At 39.7% G+C, this 23,626-nt stretch overlaps 1 long non-coding RNA gene across 1 annotated transcript; it reads right to left on the bottom strand.

Annotated features, from left to right (window-relative positions):
• Nucleotides 1–8,478: 8,478 nt before the first annotated feature.
• LOC118918398 (uncharacterized) lies at nucleotides 8,479–21,168 on the bottom strand. Its single transcript, XR_005027137.2, has 3 exons — nucleotides 20,555–21,168; nucleotides 18,994–19,071; nucleotides 8,479–8,527 (listed from the first exon to the last, which is right to left on the bottom strand). It is a non-coding gene; the product is annotated as an uncharacterized LOC118918398 (long non-coding RNA).
• Between the last annotated feature and the right edge of the window lie 2,458 nt (nucleotides 21,169–23,626).

The raw sequence follows: 23,626 nt of genomic DNA on the forward strand, positions 1-23,626 counted from the left end.
AGCAACTCCAAACGCAAAGTATAGAGGCTTATACCTGTGTGCTCAGCCCACTGGTTCAGGCAGTGGAGACAGGCATAGCGGCCAGGAAGCAAGAAACAGCTCTTTCCTCCCCCGAGGCACCAATACCACTCCCATGAAACCCCCAACATTGCTTCAGGGGCTGAGCAGCTCCAGAGAGCAGAGCTTCTGGGCACTAGAGGGCACCATATAAAATATGAAATGCCAAATAAACTTGATTCAAAGTAAAATTATGAATATAACACCTGAGAAAGATTCAAATGAAATCAACCTGATGAATCTTCCTGAAAGGAATTTCAAAATAAAAATCATTAACATGTTCATGGAGGTATAGAAAAATATTCAAGAACTCAGGAATGAATTCCAGTCAGAGATCCAAAGAAGAAGAAGAGCACAATGGAGGGTATTAAAAGCAGGTTGGATACAGTGGAGCAGACAATAAATGAAATAGAAATTAGAGAAGAAGAATACAAAGAAGCTGAGGCACAGAGAGAAAAAAGGATCTCTAAGAATGAAAGAATATTGCGAACTCTGTGACCAATCCAAACAGAACAGTATTCACATTACAGGGATACCAGAAGAAGAAGAGAGAGAAAAAGGGTTAGAAAGTGTCTTTGAGGTAATTGCTGAAAACTTCCCCAATGTGGGGAAGGAGATAGTCTCTCAGGCCATGGAGGTGCACAGATCTCCCATCACAAGGGACCCAAGGAAGACAACACCAAGACATATAGTAATTAAAACATCAAAGATCAGGAAAAGGACAGACTATTAAAAGCAGCGAGAGAGAGAAATAAGATCACACACAAAGGAAAGCCCATCAGGCTATCATCAGACTTCTCAGCAGAAACCTTACAGGCCAGAAGGGAGTGGCATGATGTGTTTAATGCAATGAAGCAGAAGGGCCTCGAACCAAGAATACTTTATCCGGTAAGATTATCATTTAAATATGATGGAGGGATTAAACAATTTCCAGATAAGCCAAAGCTGAGAGAATATACTGCCCACAAAACATCTCTAACGTGCACTTTGGAGGGACTGCTACAGATGGAAGTGTTCCTAAGGTTTCATAGCTATCACCAGAGGTAATAAAACCTCAGTAAAGAAAGTAGAAGAGTTAATTACTAAGCAAATGCAAAATTAAATCAACTATACCCACAATCAAGGGATAGACAAAGAGTACAGAATATGATACCTAATATATAAAGAATGGAGGTGGAAGAAAAAGGAGGAGAAAAAAAGAACCTTTAGATTGTGTTTGTAATAGCATATTAAATTAGTTAAGTTAGACTCTTAGATAGTAAGGAAGTTAACCTTGAACCTTTGGTAACCATGAACACCTATCGATAATCACCCTAAAGGTAAAAGGACTTAATGCACCAATCAGAAGACATAGAGTCACTGAATGGATAAAAAAACAAAATCAGTCTATATGCTACCTACAAGAGACTCACTTTAAACCCAAAGACATTCACAGACTAAAAATGAAGGGATGGAAAAAGATATTTCATGCAACTAATAGGGAGAAAACAGCAGGAGTTGCAGTACTTCTATCAGAAAAAATAGACTTCAAAACAAAGAAAGTCACAAGAGACAAAGAAGGACATTACATAATGATTAAGGGGTCAATCCAACAAGAATATATAACCATTATAAATATATATGCGCCCAACACAGGAGTACCTACATATGTGAAACAAATACTAACAAAATTAAAAGGGGAAATAGAATGCAATGCATTCATTCTGGGACACTTCAACACTCCACTCACTCCAAAGGACAGACCAGCCAGACAGAAAATAAGTAAAGAGACAGAGGCACTGAACAACACACTAGAACAGATGGACCTAACAGACATCTATGGAATACTTCACCAAAATCAGCAGGATACACAGTCTTCCCAAGTGCACATGGATCATTTTCAAGTTTAGATCATAAACTAGGCCACAAAAAGAGTCTACGTAAATTCAAAAAAATTGAAATTGTACCAACCAGTTTCTCAGACCACAAAGGTATGAAACTAGAAATAAATTACAAAAAGAAAATGAAAAATCCCACAAACACATGGAGGCTTCACAACATGCTCCTAAATAACCAATGGATTAATGACCAAATAAAACCAGAGATCAAGCAATATATGGAGAGAAATGGCAACAATAATTCAACACCACAAAATCTGTGGGAAGCTGTGAAGGCTGTGCTAAGAGGAAAGTATATCGCAATACAGGCTGACCTCAGGAAAGAAGAACAATCCCATATGAACACTCTAAACTCATAATTAACAAAACTAGAAAAAGAAGAACAAATTAGGCCCAAGTCAGTAGAAGGAGGGACATAATAAAGATTAGAGCAGAAAAAAATAAAATCTAGAAGAATAAAACAATAGAAAGAATCAATGAAAGCAAGAGCTGCTTCCTCGAGAAAATAAACAAAATAGATAAACCCCTAGCCAGACTTATCAAGGAAAAAAGAGAGTCTACACACATAAACAGAATCAGAAATGAGAAAGGAAAAATCACTATGGACACCACAAAAATACAAATAATTATGAGAGAACACTATGAAAAATTATATGCTAACAAACTGGATAACCTAGAAGAAATGGACAACTTCCTAGAAAAATACAACTGCCAAGGCTGACCCAGAAAGAAACAGAAAATCTGAACAGACCAATTACCAGCAACAAAATTGAATTGGTAATCAAAAAACTACCTAAGAACAAAACTCCTGGACCAGATGGCTTCACCACTGAATTTTTTCAAACATTTAGTGAAGATCAAATACCCACCCTCCTTAAAGTTTTCCAAAGAATAGAAGACCAAATACTTCCAAACTCATTCTGTGAGGCCAGCATCACTCTAATACCAAAACCAGGCAAAGACACCACAATAAAAGAAAATTACAGACCAATATCCCTGATGAACACAGATGCAAAAATACTCAACAAAATATTAGCAAACTGAATTGAAAAATACATCAAAAAGATCATCCATCATGATCAAGTAGGATTTATTCCAGGGATGCAAGGATGGTACACAATTTGAAAATCCATCAACATCATCCACCACATCAACAAAAAGAAGGACAAAAACCACATGATCATCTCCATAGATGCTGAAAAAGCATTTGGCAAAATTCAACATCTATTCGTGATAAAAACTCTCCAAAAAATGGGTATGGAGGGCAAGTAACTCAACATAATAAAGGCCATATATGACAAACCCACAACCAACATTATACTTAACAGTGAGAAACTGAAAGCTTTTCCTTTAAGATCTGGAACAAGATAAGGATGCCCACTCACCCCACTTCTATTCAACATAGTACTGGAGGTCCTAGTCACGGCAATCAGACAACACAAAGAAGAAAAAAGCATCCAGATTGGCAAGGAAGAAGTTAAACTGTTCCTGTACGCAGATGACATGATATTGTACATAAAAAATCCTAAAGACTCCACTCCAAAACTACAAAATCTAATATCCAAATTCAGCAAAGTTGTGGGATACAAAATTAATACACGGAAATCTGCTGCAATCTTATACACTAATGATGAACTAGCAGAAAGAGAAATCAGGAAAACAATTCCATTTACAGATTCAAAAAGAATAAAATACCTAGGAATAAACCTAACCAAGGAAGTGAATGATCTATACTCTGAAAATTACAAGATATTCATGAGAGAAATTAAAGAAGATACCAATAAATGGAAACACATCCTGTGCTCATTGATAGGTAGCATTAATATTGTCAAAATGGCCACTCTGCCTAAAGCAATCTACAGATTCAATGCAATTCCTATCAAAATACCAACAGCATTTTTCCATGAGCAAACAGTTCTAAAATTCACATGGAACCACAAAAGACTCCAAATAGCTAAAGCAATCCTGAAAAGGAAAAATAAAGCAGGGGGTATTATGCTCCCCAACTTCAAGCTCTACTATAAAGCCACAGTAATCAAGACAATTTGGTACTGGCACAAGAACAGACTCATAGACCAATGGAACAGACTAGAGAGCCCTGATATAAACCCAACCACATATGGTCAATCAGTATAAGATAAAGAAGTCATTGATATACAATGGGGAAATGACAGCCTCTTCAACAACTGGTGTTGGCAAAACTGGACAGCTACATTCAAGAGAATGAAACTGATTTATGTTAACCTCATACACAAAAGTAAACTTGAAATGAATCAAAGACCTGAATATAAGTCATGAAACCATAAAACTCTTAGAAGACAACATAGGCAAAAATCTCCTGAATATGAACATGAGCAACTTCTTCATGAATGCATCTCCTCAAGCAAGGGAAACAAAAGCAAAAATGAATTCATGGGACTACATCAAACTAAAAAGTTTCTGTATGGCAAAGGACACCATCAACAGAACAAAAAGGCATTGTACAGTATGAGAGAATACATTTGTAAATGACATATCTGACAAGGGGTTAACATCCAAAATATATAAGGAACTCACAAACCTCAACACCCAAAAAGCAAATAATCCAAACAAAAAGTGGGCAGAGGATATGAACAGACACTTCTCCAAAGAAGAAATTCAGATGACCACAGGCACATGAAAAGATACTCCATATCACTAATCATAAGGCAAATGGAAATTAAAACCACAATGAGATATCACCTCATACGTTAGGATGGCCAGCATCAAAAAGACTAAGAACAACAAATGCTGGCGAGGATGCAGAGAAAGGGGAACCCTCCTACACTGCTGATGAACATATAAGCTAGTTCAACCATTGTGGAAAGCAGTATGGAGGTTCCTCAAAAAACTAAAAATCGAAATACCATTTGACCCAGGAATCTCACTCCTTGGAATTTACTCAAAGAATATAACTTCTCAGACTCAAAAAGACATATTCACCCCTATTTCTATTGCAGCACTATTTACAATAGCCCAGATAATGGAAGCAACCTAAGTGTCCATCAGTAAATGAATGGATGAAGATGTGGTACATATACACAATGGAATACTATTCAGCCATAGAAAGAAACAAATCCTACCATTTACAACAACATGGATGGAGCTGGAGGATATTATGCTCAGTGAAATAAACCAGGCAGAGAAAGACAAGTGCCAAATGATTTCCCTTATTTGTGGAGTATAACAACAGAGCAAAACTGAAGGAACAAATAGCAGCAGACTCAGAGACTCCAAGAAGGGACTAGCGGTTACCAAAGGGGAGGGGTGTGGTAGGGCAGGTCGGGAAGGAGGGGATGGGAATTGAGGGGTATTATGTTTAGTACACATGGTGTGGGGGGTCATGGGGAGAACAGTGTAGCTCAGAGAAGGAAAATAGTGAATCTGTGGCATCTTACTACACTGATGGACAGTGATTGCATTGGGGTATGGGTGGGGACTTGATAATATGGGTAAATGTAGTAACCACATTGTTTTTTCATGTGAAACCTTTGTAAGTGTGTATATCGATAATTCCTTAATAAAAAATTGAAAAAAAAAGAATGTTCCTAAAAGTATATATATATATATATATATATATATATATATATATATATATATATATATATATAAATAATAATAAATAAAAAATAAAAAAAAGAAACTTCTGATAGAGTTGCTTGAGGATTCACAGAAGTGAAGCCATTACTTGCTTGCTCCCACTTTTCTTTTTTTGTGGTTTGCCACTTTCAATTCATGAGACTGAGCAGGCCACTTAACTTCTGTGACCCTCTGCAAAGAAGAGGTGTTAGAGAACATCTATGTAATCTGACTATTCCTTGTTTGAGTTTTCAGAGTAACAGGGTGGCATGGTGAGCAGAAGTGAATATAGCCATCAAATAGCCTCTCATGTATGAAATTGGTTCCCACAGAAATGTGTCCCTGTCCATGCCTGTAATGCAAATACAATGCAAAGCAAATGCAAAGAGAAATCAGAATATTTGCAAAGATGTGGAGTTTCACAAAGTTGATAAAAGTGAAGTTGAAACTGCTGAAGTCACAAAGTCAGCAAAAACAAAAATCTTACAGAGTTAAACCAGTTAAAAATTGAGGAAAAGAAGATGGAAAGCTTTGGAAGGAAAGTAACACTTGATTCATTCTTTATTCTCTCTAGAGCTGGTCATGATTTGTTCATTCATTCACTCATTCAAAAAATATTTATTGCACAGATGCTGGCTCTGAGCACTAGTAATACAGCAGACCAAGAAAAATGCACTGAAAATACAATTGTGTAAAATATGATATAAAACATGTCATTGTAATTTTTTTGTTTCACTTTTCAAGCTTAAAATGATGCCATTCTAATTTTTTTTAATACCTGAAATGACATTTTAGTTCTCGTTTTAAATGGATTTACTGTAAGAGGGCTTTTCCGGATGCAAGTTACCTTGTTTTTGTTCTTCCTAACTCCCAGAGTTTTAGAGAATCAGATGGCATTAGGTATCTGTTAACACTTCACATTTTCTAAACAACATGACAGGGAAAAGTGGTTTCCCCTGGGAGCTACTCCTATAAGGTGTGGTTATTGCAGAAAAAGCTCCCCCTGCCAACTATTAATTCTATTATTTTAGATGTAGAGAGATCTCAAATCATAGCAAATTTGCATCATCTCTCTCCTTTTCAATTGCTTTATCTTCCTTTTTATCCCTGATCTCTTCTCTTCTTCCCACAGGCATCCACTTCAATGTATTTGATAAAAGCTATTGGATAAGTATGTTTCCTTGTGGAATATACAGTCTCATTTTGCTTTTTAATTTTTGTATTGGTATTGGGTAATGGAGCTTACTCTATTTCTTTTTTCACTCAACACTGTGTTTTAAGATACATCCACATGGCTGTACAGCTAGTGTGTTGCTAACTGCTGCAGAGCATGCCCTGGTATTATCCGCTGCCCTCAAGAATGGGGCCGTAGAGTGCCTCTAACTCTCTATTACCAAATCAACACAGATGTGAATATGCTTATAAATGTGCCCTTACAGCTTTTGGGATATCTATCTAGGAGAGGGTCACTGGTCCCAGGGCATATACCAGGTAGGTTTCCTGAATGCCTGTCCCAGTTTACCCTCCCACCTGCAGTGCACAAAATTTCCCATCTCCTCAGAATATCAACCCGTATTATTAATTACCTATTTTTCCCTCTCTGATGGTTGCAACATGTCCACTGTTTTAATGCACTTATCTGATTATTGAGATTGAGAATGCCTTCGTGAATTGATTATACATACCTTTTGCCCATTCTTTATTAGGTTTGCTATTTTTTTCTTGATAATTTGTAACAGTTCTCTGTAGAGTACAGATATTATGCTTCATCCTTTTTAATCCTTGTGAATATTTTCTCCCAGATTACCTGCTTACTGTTTTTGTCTATTGAACAGAAATCTTTTCAATATACTCAATCTTTGACTTTTTTTTCTTATGGTTGCCCATCTCCTGGTTATGAATATATTCTCATACATTTGCCTCTATTGGTTTTGTTATCTTCCCTTTCCCATTTAGAACTTTAATCAATCTGGAATCTTCCTTCTCCAGGTGGAAGGTAAGGCTCCAGCTCTACTTTATTGCACATACTTTATTACTGTTTTTTAAACTCCAGGTTCCTATCAAGAAAACAATCCCATCCTTTTCTCGTGACTGTGTAGTGGCACATTCATCATTATGTCTATTTTCCCATATATAGATGACACTAGTTCTATGCTCCCTCTTCAGTTCCTTTTATCTGCTATATTATTTTTGGACATCTCGTATTTTATTTTTTAAAAATCTTTTGGGTTTTACATTTTCTTCCTTAATATCATATTTCTTACAATGTAAAAATCATATTTCAAAGTTCCAAGGCGATTTAACCTATAAATAAAGAACATGGTCTCTGAAATCACTGGCACAGGGTTCAAATTCTGCCTTTACCACTCAACATCCCTGTGACTCTGTATAGCAGTTTCCTATTGCTGCTGTGACAAATCACCATAAACTTAGTGGCTTAAAGCAAAACAAACATATTATCTTAGTTATGAATATCGTAAGTCAAAAACATGTGACAGGGCTGCATTCTAAAGGCTCTTAGATTCCATTTTCTTGCCTTTTCTAGTTCCTCAAGGCTGACCATATATTCCTCGACTAGAAGCCCTGTACCACTCTGACCTCTACCTCCCTTGCTACATCTGCTTTTCTTACTCTTATTCCTACTACTTCCCCTTCTAAGGACTTTTGGCTTATATTGGCTCCACTAGATAATCCAGGAGAATCTCCCCATCTCAAAAGGTCTTTAATCATATCTGCCATGTCCCTTTTGCCTTCTAGGGTAACCATTCACAGGTTCTGGGGATTAGGACATGGGCATCTTTTGGGAGCCATTATTCTGCTTACCACGCCTTGGACAGGTAACTTAACCTCTCCGAGTGTCAGTTTCTTCATCTTTAAGAATGGGGATGAAATGGTACGTAGAGGATGTCTGTTTGGCAGTGTTAGGAACACAGTGGGTGCTTAATAAATGGTAGATATTTTTATCCTCATTATGGTCCAGGAAGGTTCACCATGTACTACAATTGGAGAAATTCAGAGTAGATGATGCATTGTGAAAGAGAAGTACTCAATTATTCAAAAACAGTCATAACAGATCATTTTATTAGTATTTCAATGCTAAGCCAAGTGTCCTGTTGAAGCACAGGGTTGGTCTGGCTGCCATCTTCTAATTGTTATTCTGGTGAGCAAAGTCAAGGTGATTTACTCTGCATTTGAAACAAATGATCTCTGATGTTCTCTGAATTCCCTGAATTTGTAGGAAACCAAGATTTTATCACCAGCTCTCTTTTGCAGGAAAGCATTACATGGTTTCAATAAAGAAAATCACAGAGTACTGAAAGAGTCTGGTGTGTGAAAGATCTCAGGGGACTTAATTTGGCTAAGGGAAGTTCTCTGAATCAAGGCATATTACAATCTGTATGTAATCAGATTCAGTAGATCAAGGAGGAGGGAGAATGTGTCATCCTTTGCAAGTCTGTACATTCCCAGAGCAGGAGCCATCAATGGGAGAAGGCTGATGTCAGGAGCAGGATGGGAGCATGCTGAAGGGACGAGGAAATGACAAAGTCCAAGTGTACCACAAGGCCAGGACCAATAAGACTGCAATCACAGGAAGATTTCATTTTGATGCAAATATCAGCATCTTAGAATCCCAAGAATTTAGTTTCTGGCCCTGGAATTAGATTGCTTATCTTGAAACTAATATTTATTAGCTGTGGCCTTAAGCAATGTTCTAATGTCTCTGTGCCTCAGTTTCTCTTATTTCCAAAATGGTGATAGTATCATCCATATAGTTAGTGCCTGTGTAGATTAAATGAGTTCATGTACTCAGTGTTCTGCCTCTCACTCAACCACAGTTAGCTGTTAGTATTGCTGTGATTGCCTGTCTCTAAAATGAACCGGGTAGTTTTCAAAGGTCAGAGGGGTTGAATGATTCATACATCATCCTGATGATAATTAGAAACAGATAATCTGGGTTCCTCATCTAAAGCTGCTTCTACTAGAGAAAGCTACAGCAATCTGGAGATGCCATGAGATTTCATGGGGAACACCAAAGGCAATAGCTCTCTAATGTGTCATGATCACAAAAGAAGCCGAGTGGCAATTCTTCAAGAAAGTGCAGCCCCACTGCTCCCTGAGGTCAAACTCGCCTCACTCTGTGTGAACTCAGAGCATGATTACCAGGCCAGCTTAGCAGACATGAGAGATTAACAGTGTATTAGTTGTGGTAGGCTTGCTGCTGTAACGAACACACACTTCTATGGCTTCGCACAACTGAAGGCTGTTTTTCTGCCGAGTAAAATCCAGAGTGGGTGTTTTTGCTGGGTGGGCAGCTCCCCTCCAAGTGGTGATTAGGGATCCAGGCTCTTTCCATCTTGGGCTCTGGAAACAGTGCAATTATTTCCACTCATATTTTGTGGGCTACAGATGTCACATGGATATGATGAACTGCAAGAGATCCTGGGAAATGTAGTCCTGCTGTTGTTCCCAGGGAGAAAAGGATGCAGATTTGATGATTAGTTGGTCTTGCTGCAGGAAGTGACATTTTTTAGAGGACTGAATATAAACTCAGATCAGATTTCCTCTGCCAGCTTCACTTCAGGAGAGATCCCGCCATGATCAGCCCTTGGAGTCAGTGAATTGCTCAGCCAGAAATAACCAAGGCTTGACATTCACCCAAAATCACAAGTACCCTAAAGAACCAGCAAAGGTTTGAAGCTAATGGTATCATCTGTTTTTGGTGGAGGGAGGATGGGGCAGTGAAGGGAAGACCTGGAAGCAGAGGATATTAAGGTAGCAAAGGTGGGAAGGGTGACAGGAATCACTGTTTTGACATTTAAAACATAACTTTTATTATGGAAGCATTTAAGCATATAGGAAAGTAGAAAAAATAGTCTAACATAAACATTTAAATTTAAGAGGTAAAATCACATTTCATTTTGGAAAAAGGTGAAAGGAAGAAAAGAGGAGAGTGGAGAAAGACAGCACAGTAGGATTCTGAGTCTGCCTCCCCCCATGGGTGCACCGAGAGGACAAGAGATGACACGACTGTGCTGAAAGTGCCCTGGAGACGGGCAGAACAGAGCTCACGCAGCTGAGACACAGAGACAGCCACACGGAGAAGGGCAGGAGGGGCAGAAAGGTGCAGTCAGGGACCAGACCCTGGGCATGGCAGCCCACAGGTGGGAGGGGCATCACAGGCGCAGAGGACCCCACTGAGGAGTGAGGGGTTCAGGCCCTACTTCGGGCATCTGGGGACCTGGACCCAGAAAATGAGCTCCCTTAATGTCTGCCTTTGAAAATGAGTAGGGTTTAACTCTGGGAGAGCCAGAGAACTATGGGAAACTGAGACTCCACTCTCAAAGGGCTAGTGCACTATGTCATTCCATCTGAGACCCAGTACAAAAGCAGAGGTTGAAAAGCATCTAGGTTATAAGCAGAAAGCTACTGACTAATTTCAGGCCATGTGCTGGAGGGACCTGGATCTGTAGGAGCATTTTCAAGCAAGAGAAGTGCTGACGGGTGACTTTTCTTGCCCTCCTTCAGCCCAGCTGGCCCAAAGCTTGCAGGAGCCAGTTCTAACATGCTCCATCTACCATGCTACCACTGCTCACTCCACCCTGGAGTTCCTCTGCAGACCTGCTCCAGGAGGTGCCCCTCCAAAACATCCCCCATTGTTCCGTACCTGGAGGGCAGCATTGGCCAGGGCCAGTACCCGTCCAAAGTGACTTGTGAGCCAGAGAGAGGAGAGGCCAGCCCTGCCCATAAGCACCCCACAGCAGTCATCGCTGGTCACTGGAGACAACTGGCTAAAGGCCAGCCCCTGCCACCAGTGCATCTGCAGAAGAGTCACAGCCTACTGACAACAGAAGGATGCACACCACTCACAAAGGGGACCACCCTGGGGCACCTGGTTCTGCTGACCAGAGGGTGTTGTGCCTTCTACATGATGCTACTACTTTCAAGGCCACTTCCCTTCAAAAAGGATACAGACATCCCGGTCCAGGAATCATAGAGAGCCCCACACAAGATGAACCCAAGAAGAGCCACACCAAGACACATGATAATTAAAATGTCAAAAATTAAAGAAAAAGAATCCTAAAAGCAACAAAAAAAAGCAGTTACATGCAAGATAAATCCTATGAGGTTATCAGCTCATGGGATTTTCATCAGAAACTTTACAGGCCAGAAAGAAGTGATGTGATATACTCAAAATGCTGAAAGGAAAAACCTACAACCAAGAATATTCTAACCTGCAAGGTTATCATTCAGAATTGAAGGAAAAATAAAGAGTTTTCTGGACAAACAAAAGTTAAGGGAGTTCATCACCACTAAATCGGCCTTAAAAGAAATGTTAAAGGGTCTTCTATAAGCAGAAAAGAAAAGGCCATTCCTAAAGTAAGCATTTAAGAGAGGGAAAAATTTCAGTTGTAAAACTAAACATATAGTAAAGGTTGTAGATCAGTCACTTATAATGATAGTATGAAAATTAAAAGACAAAAGTAAATTATATCTAAAAAAATTGAAGGATGCACACAATAAAAAGATGTAAAATATGAGGTTGTATACATAAAATGTAGAAGGGGAGGACTAAATTGTCATGTTTTTAGAATGTTTTCAAACTTAAATGACCATCAACTTAATACAGACTGCTATATATACATATATGTCATATATAAACCCCATGTAACCAAAAACCAAAAATCCTACAATAAATACACAAAAATAAAGAGAAAGGAATACAAGCATAGCACCAAAGAAAGTCATCAAATCATAAAGGAAGAGAGTGAGAGGAGAACTACAAAAACAACCAGGAAACAATGAACAAAATGGCAATAAATATAAACTTTCAATAATTACTTTAACTGTAAGTGCACTAAGTGCTGCAGTTAAAGAACATAGGGTCCCTGAATGAATAGAAACCCAAGACCCATCTATCTGCTGACTATAAGAGACTCAGTTCAGATGGAAAAAAATATTCAATGCAAAGGGAAGCAAAAAAAAAAAAAAGCTGGGATCAAAATACTTGTATCAAACAGAGTAGATTTCAAAATGTGGCATGTAACAAAAGACAAAGAAGGCATTACATAAAAGTAAAGGAGTCAATCCAACAAGAGAATATAACAATAGTAAATATCTACCCCACATAGGAGCACCTAAATATATAAAGCAAATATTAATAGACATTAAGGGAGAAACTGACAGTAATACAATAAGGGACTTTAACACCCTACATACATCAATGGATAGATCATCCAGACAGAATCAATAGGAAACAGTGGTGAACAACACATTAGACCAAATGGATTTAACAGATATATACAGAACATTCCATCCTAAAACAGCAGAATACACATTATTTTCAAGTGTACATGGAACATTGTCCAGGAGAGTGCACGTTAGGCCACAAAACAAGTCTCAATAGATTTAATAAGACTGAATTCATATCAACCATCTTTTCTGACCACAACAATATGAAACTAGAAATCACAAGAAAAAAAACTGTAATAAAAATACAACATGCTACAAAATAATCAATGGGTCAATGAAGAAATCAAAGAGGAAATTTAAAAAATACTTGGAGACAAATAAAAATGGAAATACAGAGTTTCAAAATCTTTGGGACACAGCAAAAGCAGTTCTAAGAGGAAAGTTAACAGCAATACAGGCTTATCTCAAGAAACAAGAAAATAAAAATCCAGTAAACAACCTAACTTCATGCCCAAAGGAACTAGAAAAAGAAGGAAAAAACCAGCCCCAAGTTGATAAAAAGGAAGGAAATAATAAAGATCAGAGTGGAAATAACTAAAATGGACACTAAAATAACAACAGAAAAATCAATGAAACTAAAAGCTGATTCTTTAAAAAGACAAGCAAAATTGATAAGCCTTAGGCAGACACAGAAAAAAAAGAAGACTCAAATAAATAAAATCAGACATGAATGAAAGAGGGGAAGTTACAACCAACATTACCAAAGCACAAAGGGTTATAAAATACTACTATTAACAGTTATACACCATCAAATTGGAAAACCAAGAAGAAATGGACAATTCCCAGAAACATATAATCTTTTAAGACTAAATTAGGAAGAAATAGAAAATATCAATATACCAATTACTAGTAACAAAATTTAACAGTAATCAAAAAACTACCAACAAACAGAAGTCCATTACCAGAAGGCTGCACAAGTGAATTTTACCAAACATTTAAAGAATTATACCTATCCTTTTCAAATTATTTTAAAAAATAGAAGAGGAAAGAATTATTCCAAATTTATTCCATGAGGCCAGCATTAACATGATACCAAAACCAAAGAAAAGAGAATTATAGGCCAATATCCCTGTTGAACATAGATGCAAAAATTCTCAACAAAATACTAACAAACCAAATTCAATAATACATTAAAAGGATCATTCACCACAATCAAGTGGAATTTGTTCCAGGGATGCAAAGATGGTTCAATATCTGCAAATCTATCAATGTGAAATGCCACATTAACAAAATGAAGGATAAAAATCATATGATCATCTCAATATATGCAGAAAAAGCATTATAAAAACTCTCAACAAAGTGGGTATAGAGGGCACATACCTCAACATAATAAAGATCATCTATGACAAACCCACAGCTAACATCAGACTCAATGGTATAAAGGTTTTCCTCTAAGATCAGGGATAAGATAAGGATACCCACTCTCACCACTCTTATTCAGCAAAGTACTGGAAGTCCTATCCACAGCAATCAGACAAGAAAAAGAAATAAAAGATATCCAAATTGCTAAGGAAGAAGTAAAACTGTCACTATTTGGAAATGACAATACTACATAGAGAAAACCCTAAAGACTCCACCAAAAAAAAAAAAAACTATTAAAACTAATAAATAAACTCAGTGAAACAGCAAGATACAAAATTAATATACAGAAATTTTCTGTGTTTCTGTATACTAATAACTAACTAGCAGAAAGAGAAATTAAGAAAACAATACCATTTACAACCACATCAAAAGGAATAAAATACTTAGGAATAAAGTTAACTAAGGAAGGGAAAGATCTGTACTGTGAAAACTATGACATTGAGAAAAGAAATGGAAGACAACACAAATAAATGGAAAGACATTCCATGCTTATGGAAGACTTAATATCATTAAAATGTCTATACTATCCAAAACAAACTACATGTTCAATGCAATCCTTACCAAAATACCAATAGTATTTTTCACAGAACTAGAAAAATAATACTAAAATTTGTATGGAACTGCTAAAGGCCCCAAATAACCAAAGCAATTTTGAGAAAGAAGAGCAAAGATGCATCACGCTGATTTTGAACTATATTATAAAGCTATTGTAATCAAAGCAGTATGGTACTGGCACAAAAACAGATACATAAGTCAGTGGAACAGAATAGAGTGTTGAGAAATAAACCCATGCTTAATATGGTCAATTAATTATGACAAAGGAGGCACGAATATATAATGGGGAAGAATTTCTTCAATAAATGGTGATGGGAAAACTGGGCAGTAACATGAAAAATAAAGAAAAGTACCATTTTCTTACACCATACAAAAAAACAAACTTGAAATGGAGTAAGGATCTATATGTAAGACCTGGAACCATAATATTCCTAAAAGGAAGCATGGACAATACACTTTTGGACATTGGCCTTAGCAATATTTTTCTGAATCTGTCTTCCTAGGCAAGGGAAGTAAAAGCAAAAATAAACAAATAGGACTACATCAGGCTGAAAAGTTCTTACACAGTGAAGGAAACCATGAACAAAACAAAAAAGCAACTTACTGAATTGGAGAAGATATTTGCAAATGATGTATCTGATGGGGGTTAATATCCAATATATAAAAATAATGCATGCAACTCAACATCAGAAAAATAAATAATCCAACTGATAAATGGGCAGAGGACCTGAATAAACATTCTTTCAAAGAGGGTATACAGATGGCCAACAGGAAAAGATGCTCAAAATCACTAATCATCAGGAAATGCAAATTAAAATCCCAGATACCACCTCACACAAGTCAGAATGGTTAGTATCTAAAACACAGGAAATAATAAGTGTTGGTGAGTATGTGCAGAAAAGTGAACTCTTGTGCAGTTGTATAAATTGGTGCAGGGCCACTATAGAGTTTCCTCAAAAAAAATTAAAAATAGAAATACCATATGATCTAGTAATTCCACTTCTGAGTATTTACCTGAAGACAATGAAAACACTAATTTGAAAAGATATATGCACCCCTATGTTTACTGCAGCATTATTTATAATAGCCAAGATATGGAAGCAACCTAAGTGTCCACTGATAGATGAAATGGCTATAAAGAAAATGTAATATAAATACACAATGGAATATTAGTCATAAAAAAATGAAACCTTGCCATTCGCAACAATATGGATGGACCTAGAGAGTATTATGCTAAGAGAAATAAGTTAGAGAAAGACAAATACCATGTTTTCCTTATATATGGAATCTGAAAAACATAACAAATGAACAAACAAAAAAAGCAGACAAAACAGACTCATGAATACAGAGAATGAATTGGCAGTTGACAGAGGATAGGAGGTGGGGGATGGGCAAAATAGATGAAGGGGATAAAGAGATACAAACTTCTAGTTATAAAATAAGTAAGAAATAGTGATGAAAAGTAGGAAAAATAGTCAATAATATCATAATAACTTTGTATGGTAACAGACAGTAACTACATTTATTACAGTGAGCATCTTATAATGTACATAATTATCAAATCATTAGGTTGTATACCTGAAAATAATATAATATAATATTGTGGCAACTATACTTCAATTTTAAGAAAAGGAATAGAAAAAAAATCCATAATTCCACACCTTAGCACAGCCAATTATTGCTTTACTCTATTTCCTTCTAGTCTTTTTTTTCTTGGCCACAGTTTTCACGCAGACTCGTAAGGAAGACAAATGGTTATAATAGGGGTCTTGGGAGGGACATTTGTTTCCCAGAATCCCTCGCTCTGGGGACATTTCACATTTTTCTGATTCTCCAGCAGGTAAGGTGGTGGAAAGCAGGAGAGGAGTGGACAGGAAGAGGAAGCATAACTCAGTCAATTATGTATTCAGTTTGTTCACAACTCTGGTGGAAAGATTCAAAAGAAGAGTAAGTGGAAATGCTTTCTCAAAATGTAGTTTACAAAATGTCTCTAGCACATTCATGCTTGGTGTTGAACCTATGCTGGTTATGATGCTAGTTTTGCTACTATAGGGAAGGCCAGCAAAACAGAGGTTTCAAGAGGATGGGACTGTATTTCCCACATTCCATGTTCCTCAGATGGGGAGGGTTCCCTCCCAGAGGACCCAGCAGAATTGTGCCTCAGTTGTCCACAGTGAAAACCACATGCCACTGCACTCTGATGCCTCCTTACGTCTCCGCCTTGTTTCCTATGGTGACATGAGAATGTGCCTAGATGACTTGCCTCCACGCAAAGTGGTGGCTACTAAGGGTGACTGCTGCATGAGGAAGCCCACGGCTATGTTTGTGCCAAGGTCATGTTTCCCGTGGGCTGCCCCCAGTCAATGACTAAGTACAGCAGCGACTCTGAAGTTGTTTCTAGGACACCTAGGCCTCCTCTTGAGGCTGGGTTGGCTCAAGGATTCCCAATGGCTCCCCCAGCCTTGTCTGGCTCCCTCCTCATTACACCTCATATAGATGTTTCCCCTAATAAAATCCTTGCATGTTTAATCCCACCTTGGTGTCTACTTCTCAGAAGACTCAGACTGACATATTTCCCCACTCCTTTACTCATGCTTCCTGGAATCACCTCCCTGAAAAACAACTTGCACTCCAATCTCTGTGTCAATATCTGTTTCTGGGGAAGCCAGCCTACAGCAGAGGGTACTACAGAGAAAGTGCACACGTCACTCCCACTCACTGCCCTCCAACAGAATGTAGTCACGTGGCCAGGTGAACGCAGATGCTGGGGCATGCAGTCTCTTCTATGATGGACCCTGCGGGGACGAACGGATATCAGAGGACCAGTGGGCAGTGCTGTCACTCCTCCTTACTCAGCCTTCTAGGCCGGTTCAAATCCCTTCAAGGGCAAGGTTCTGGAGCAGGATGTGTAGAGGTACAGAGTCCTTGATAAATCTGCGCTAATATAAGTTAATCAAAATCGATCCAAATCTTACTTCATGCTACAATGATTACTGTGTCTACTCCAAGACAAAACGGTAAAGGGAGTGAAGCTTATGCCCTGAGCCCAGCCCACCTCTTACTCCATGGCTCCTTCTCTCCTTTGCAAACTCCATCCAGAATTCCAGGGCTCAGAGCCCCTGTTACAGTGACTCACCCAGACACGAATTCGCCAGCCCACGTTTCTCCTTGCCTGAAAACGTACCTGCTCCATTCCCCAAGGTTCTGCACATCACTAACTTGGTAAGTTAATTTAACATAAAGTACATTAATGTTGGCTAAGCCTTGGCTGAGGCAGCAACCAGATGAACACATTCGGCCTCTAACCAGAACCCGTAAGACCTAACCCAAAGGATGGAATGACAGTTTGCCTGGTGATTGTCACAGTGTCCTAGATTCCATGTGACAAGCAAATATTACTCATCTTAGACTTTTCTTCCAATGCAGGTAGCAGAAGTCAAAGATTAGGCATGAATAAGTTACCCCATAGGAAGGACCTTCTAACCCAGCTTGCTGAGACTCCATAAGCTCTGTGGTCTCAGTTTCCTTGGGGCCCATTCCTTGGGAATTTTTTTTCCCCTCATTTTCAGTAAAGAAGCTCTAGGTTCCTTGATTCAACAGGAAACTGCCAACAGTAGTTATCTCTAGAGAGTAAGATTATAGAGTAGGGGACAGTGAAGGGCTAATGTCACTTTTTAATATTTCTGTAGGGCTTGAATTCTTCATATCAAGCATATCAAGTTTTGGTACTTTAAAAAATAATGTAATTTATGATAAGCTACCTTATGGCTTGGAATAGACAATGCACTTGTCCTCTCTCTTCCTGAGAGGGTCTCTTCATCTTTGATAACGGATGACAAAACCAATCTTCAGAGTCTCTTCTCCTCTCCTGAAAATACATTTGGATCCTTCCTGTTGTCAGATTTCTCTAACAAGATATGAATTGTCTCTCATCCCATGAGTTGGCTGTTCTGATTTGTTTAAAACCCTAATTTTAAGTAAAATTAGAACAGAGACCACATTTATTTATCTGAAGTGCTTAGGCGTGCCTGGTATAAAGTTGGCACTTTATAAATGTTTTTGAGTAATGACTGAGCCCTCACACTGGTTAAGGAATTCCCCATGGCTACTGAGTTCAGCGGGGCAGCGAGCTCCGGCCTCGTGGGGACAATCCCTCAGTTCTCGGAAGGGCTTCACCTGGAATGGGACTCAGGTGCCGGAGACAGTTGGAAAGGGAAAGTGGTGGCCTGAGCACTGGTGTAATACTAACAGTGGGAGGAATATCCATGAAAACAACCGCTTGTGCCTCACTTACCTTTACACTGGGCAGAACAGGTTAGGCTTGAAGGGGAAACAACTGGCCAGGATCTCACTCTTACAGAAGCTTCAGAAACTAAAAATGAAAACAGAAGGAGGGTTTTTTTTTTTCGGAGGGGGGATTGTTGACAGTATTTCCTCGGCTTTGTCAGCCAAATTGACTCGCTCAGAGATGGATTTCCTGATCTTTAGCTTAGCCACATTATTTAACTTTTTGAAGTGATTTCCAAATTTCACACCTCTGAGCCTCCAGCCACCTTCGGCCAACATCGCCGTGTGTTGTGAGAGAGGGAGCTGCCTCATGTCACAGCATGCAGTGGTGACAACAGGTCTATCAAAGCCCAACCCTGGCCTTGCCAGTCCTGGTCCTGTGACCTTAACTCTCTGAGCCTCAGTTTTCTCACCTGTTAAATGGTGGAGATAATGATAGCTGCCTCTAAGGGCGTTTTAAGGATTAAATGAGGTAATCCACTTAAAATAGTATGTATACATGGTAAGCACTCAGTAAGGGATAGCCATTGTCATCACCATGACCATCCGAAGCCTATCAGAGAGGGCCAAAAGGGCCTGGGGCACAGGCCCAGAAAATCTCTCTCTTTCAGGCCGAGCACTACTGGAAACGTTCTGCTGTGTCGTTCTCCTGGGATCTCACGTCTGCTGTTCGCAGAAATGGGAAATGCACAGAATGGAGCACAGGGGTGGAAAGTGGGGCTGGGAGGGCGGAGGGCAACTGAGGGCTACAGGTGGGTTGGTTCAGAGGCAAGATGCCTGCCAGCTGGGGGGAAGCAGGACTTACCAGGCACTGAGGGATCCTAGTGCCAGCTCTCTGCTGACATAATTAATGAGGCTGTTGTGCCAAAAAGGGGCATGTTGTTAATATACAGACTGTTAGGCTGGAGAAAGGAAAAACAAGGACATGCAAACAGAACAGAGAGATGCCATAGGGGGAGAACAGACCAGACCCCAAATTCTGTGCCGTATATGGAAAGGGGACAGCTCTCCCTGAATTCCATCCTGATGTGCCAACTAAGACCCTGATGTCAGCCTCCTCCCTCTTGGAAGGAAAAAAGTTTCTAGTTGTCTATTATGTCACCTTTAGCCAATCATACCTCTCAACACCCCCCTAAGATAGTTTGCCCACTCCGCCCCCTCCTAATCCCTTATAAGCGCCCCACCTCCCTAACCTGCGTGACTTCTCTGGCCTCCGGCAAGAAGGCCATAGAACCTCACCCGGGGGTATTTAAATAAATTACCTGGCCCTTTGTTGCCTCTCTTTGCCTGCTTATTCCGGCTAGAATTTATCTTAAACAGACCTGTTGGGAGCACAGGAAAATACAAATAAAAGATGTGCCAAAAGGGGAGTGAGGTGGGGCAGCCTCAGGGGAGGCAGTCATCTCTAAGACTCAAATATACAGATCAAAAACAAAAAAGAAGGGTAAAAAATTAATTTCAAACACAGGACCAGCCGCTACAAAATACTTAGTGGACTTTTAACATTCTTATCTGATGATTTTACTTTTGTCTTTCCTTTTTTCAGTTTGCCAATGGGTTAGACTCACCTGATGATGGCAAGTAAAATTCCAATAGCGTTTTACGTTCGGAATTTTAATATACACTCCACAGGATACATACAACTTTTACGATTAGTTTCATTTCTTACTTTGGAGAGCTCTGGGTTGCTGAGAAAGCAATCCTGAGCCTACTTAAAATTTGTGTGATTGCTGTAGCTGACGTCGCCATCATAAAAACAAAAGAGAGGATCCATTTGTCACCTAAGGGTTCCTTCTCAGCGGTGAATGCGGTTTGCTCTCCGCACCACGCGGGCGGGCGGCGGTGGCGGGCGGCGCCCTGCGGGGGTGCCCCCGAGCGGGGGCGGGCGCGGGCGATCCCAGAGGACGCTCCAGTCCCCAGCCTCGCCAGCCCACCGCGCTCACTGCCCGCCTCTTCGGCTTTTCCCCAGCCGGGGAGTGACGTGGGAAAGCGCCAAGGGCCCGCAGCAAAACGCGGGAATCTGCGGCATCTCATCTCAGTTGACCTATGTGGCCTCTTCGTCCTGCCGGCTGCCTTGGGTTGTCTGACGGCAAGACTCACGACCTCAGGCCGGAGGAGCAGCCAGGCTCAGCGGCGGGGCCGCGGGACGCTCCGCAGAGCTGCGTGTGCGCGCCTGGCCGGGGGCGCGCGCAGCGTGCATGCGTGCACGTGAGCGTGTGGCGGGCGCGCGCGCGCGCGCACATTGTTTCTGTTCCAAATAGGGAACCCTCGGATCCTTCAGGACAAGGCGCGTTTGTCTTCTGTGGGCTCTTCGTGCCGTGCCCAGCAAAGGGTGTGTGGGGTTTTCAGGCGCTTCTGCCAAGCAGGAGAGATTTTCAGCTTGGTTTAATTTGTGTCAAGTGAGCACTTTACTCAGGGTCACTCAGGCAATCCTCAACAACGCAGGAAGTAGGTGCTATTATCTTCGATTTCTGGTTGAGGAAGCGAGGCACAGCGACGTTAAGTCGCCGAGGTACTAAACTCAGACAGTGTGGCTCCAGGATCTACATCTTAATCCACGACTCCTTATTTCTCAAACCCAAGAGCCCCTAGGCTCCTATTTGAAAATCATAGGTTAAGGGACCCTTTCCACCTCCGTCCATCTAAAAACATCATTTTAGTTCAACTGAAACCCCAGGGGCTGCTCACAATGGCACAGAAAGCATCGCAGTCATTGACTTGGGCCTGGCAACGTGGGATCTCTCAAATGGTACTTTCCCCAGTAAAGGGTACTTGCATTTTAAACTCATCCATAGCACCTTTAATTTTAAATACAACAATACATATAGTTTGATAATACATTTGATTCTTTGTTTCTGATTTATTATTCTCCTGTCTGTAAGCGATGTATTGTATTAGGGAAATAGAATACAAAGAAGAAACTAAAAGCCCCCGACAATCTCAGGCCCCCATACCATGTGTTGCTGAAAATTCTTCATTAAAATGGATTTATTTGAAGAATTTAAAACAGCCTCATAACGTACATTCTGTTTTATACTCTTTTTAATTTAACAATACATGAACATGTCCATATCATCAAATATTCTATAACTTTTTAATGACTGCACAGTATTTCGTTGCATGAATTTGCCATAATCAATCACGAGCCTTGTTTTTTGACATTTAGCTAGCTCCCCATATTTTGCTATTGCAAATGCTAAACACTGGAATGTAGTAACTTTTGATACAACCGTGACTATTCCTTAGAACAAATGGCTAGCCATGGAATTGCCATGTCAAAGAACATCACACTTTTACAGGGGTCAGATATCCTCCAGAAAGGTGGGCTTAGTCCACACACCTCCAAGCAGAATGAACATGCCCATATCCCTTCCCAATTCTGGGTATCAATGCTCAAGAGAATCTTTATAAATGAACAAATGACATCCTTAAGGAGAAAAAATGCCTAGGTGATGTCGTTGGAATATGCTGGGTTTCAAGAGAAAGACTTTATATGATTGCAGATTTCTGAAACATTGCGGAAATTCAGATTACGCAGATGTTCCCCTAACTGAATGGGCCTCTGCAAAGGACATGGCAAAACAGGAACATTTTGGAAAAAGAAACTAGGAAAGTTAATCTCAAACCAATTTTTCTAAGGCAGGGAGACAGATGCTGTCTATCTGAAATGAAAAAGGAGGTATTAATTGCTTATTTTGCTGGGCCTTCTCTCCCTGGAAACTTACCATTGTCAGGTCTGAAAACATTGATTATGCTGCCTGCTGCAGAGCAACTGCAGAAATATTCAAGGCAGTGAACCTGGGCAGTTAGAGGTTTCTGTTAATTTTATTCCCCCTTCATTCTACCAGCTTCCCCCATCCTCCATATCAGCAAGTTGGAGTGACAAATATTTAGAGTCAACCTGTCAGGCATGAGCAGCACAATGGTATGAATGGCTGGTTTTCTTGACATCCTAAACAGCTTTGTGAATGCACATGGAGACCTGTGGACCCCCAAACCTGACGCGTTCTGACTTACAAGATGCCATTGGTTTGGCATTTGAGGCATAGTGAGAGTTCTGGGCAGGTGGCATTTTATGACCAGGAGATGAACAAACCTACAGTCTGCAGACATTTCTGGATTATACATGTTTGTCACAATGGCCTCTAGGTGGATTTCTGCAATGACAAAGAGGAGACTTTTAGGGTGTGCTTTAAATTCTTTTCTTTGCAAAGCTTGTTCTAAAATCAATTTGGCCCAACTGGCTGGAGACCATGATGTCCTTAGTAAATCTGAGAGATGCACTTGGACCCAGCTGACCTTTTTTTCTTCCCACTCAGCATTGCAGCAAGAGTAACAGATGTCTATTTAAGGAAGGCATGCTCCTTTTTTATATGCAAACCTTGTTGCTAAAAATTCTCTTTTATATGAATTATTAAACCTAATTTATAAAATAAGGACAGTACAGATTCCTCTTGAACTATTCTTTCTCTTTGATATGTGATATCCACATCTGCTGGTAGAGAATAACAGAGAGAATATAAGAGGCCAGGTGGGGCGGAAGGAAGTTGATACAGGCAAATAAAGGTCATTTTAGAACCTCAGAAATTCACTGAGTGCTTGGACCCCTTGGGGTGCATTTGGAATTCTTTAATTATCAT

Source organism: Manis pentadactyla, chromosome 1 (genome assembly GCF_030020395.1).
Source record: "Manis pentadactyla isolate mManPen7 chromosome 1, mManPen7.hap1, whole genome shotgun sequence".
Taxonomy (NCBI): Eukaryota; Metazoa; Chordata; class Mammalia; order Pholidota; family Manidae; genus Manis; species Manis pentadactyla.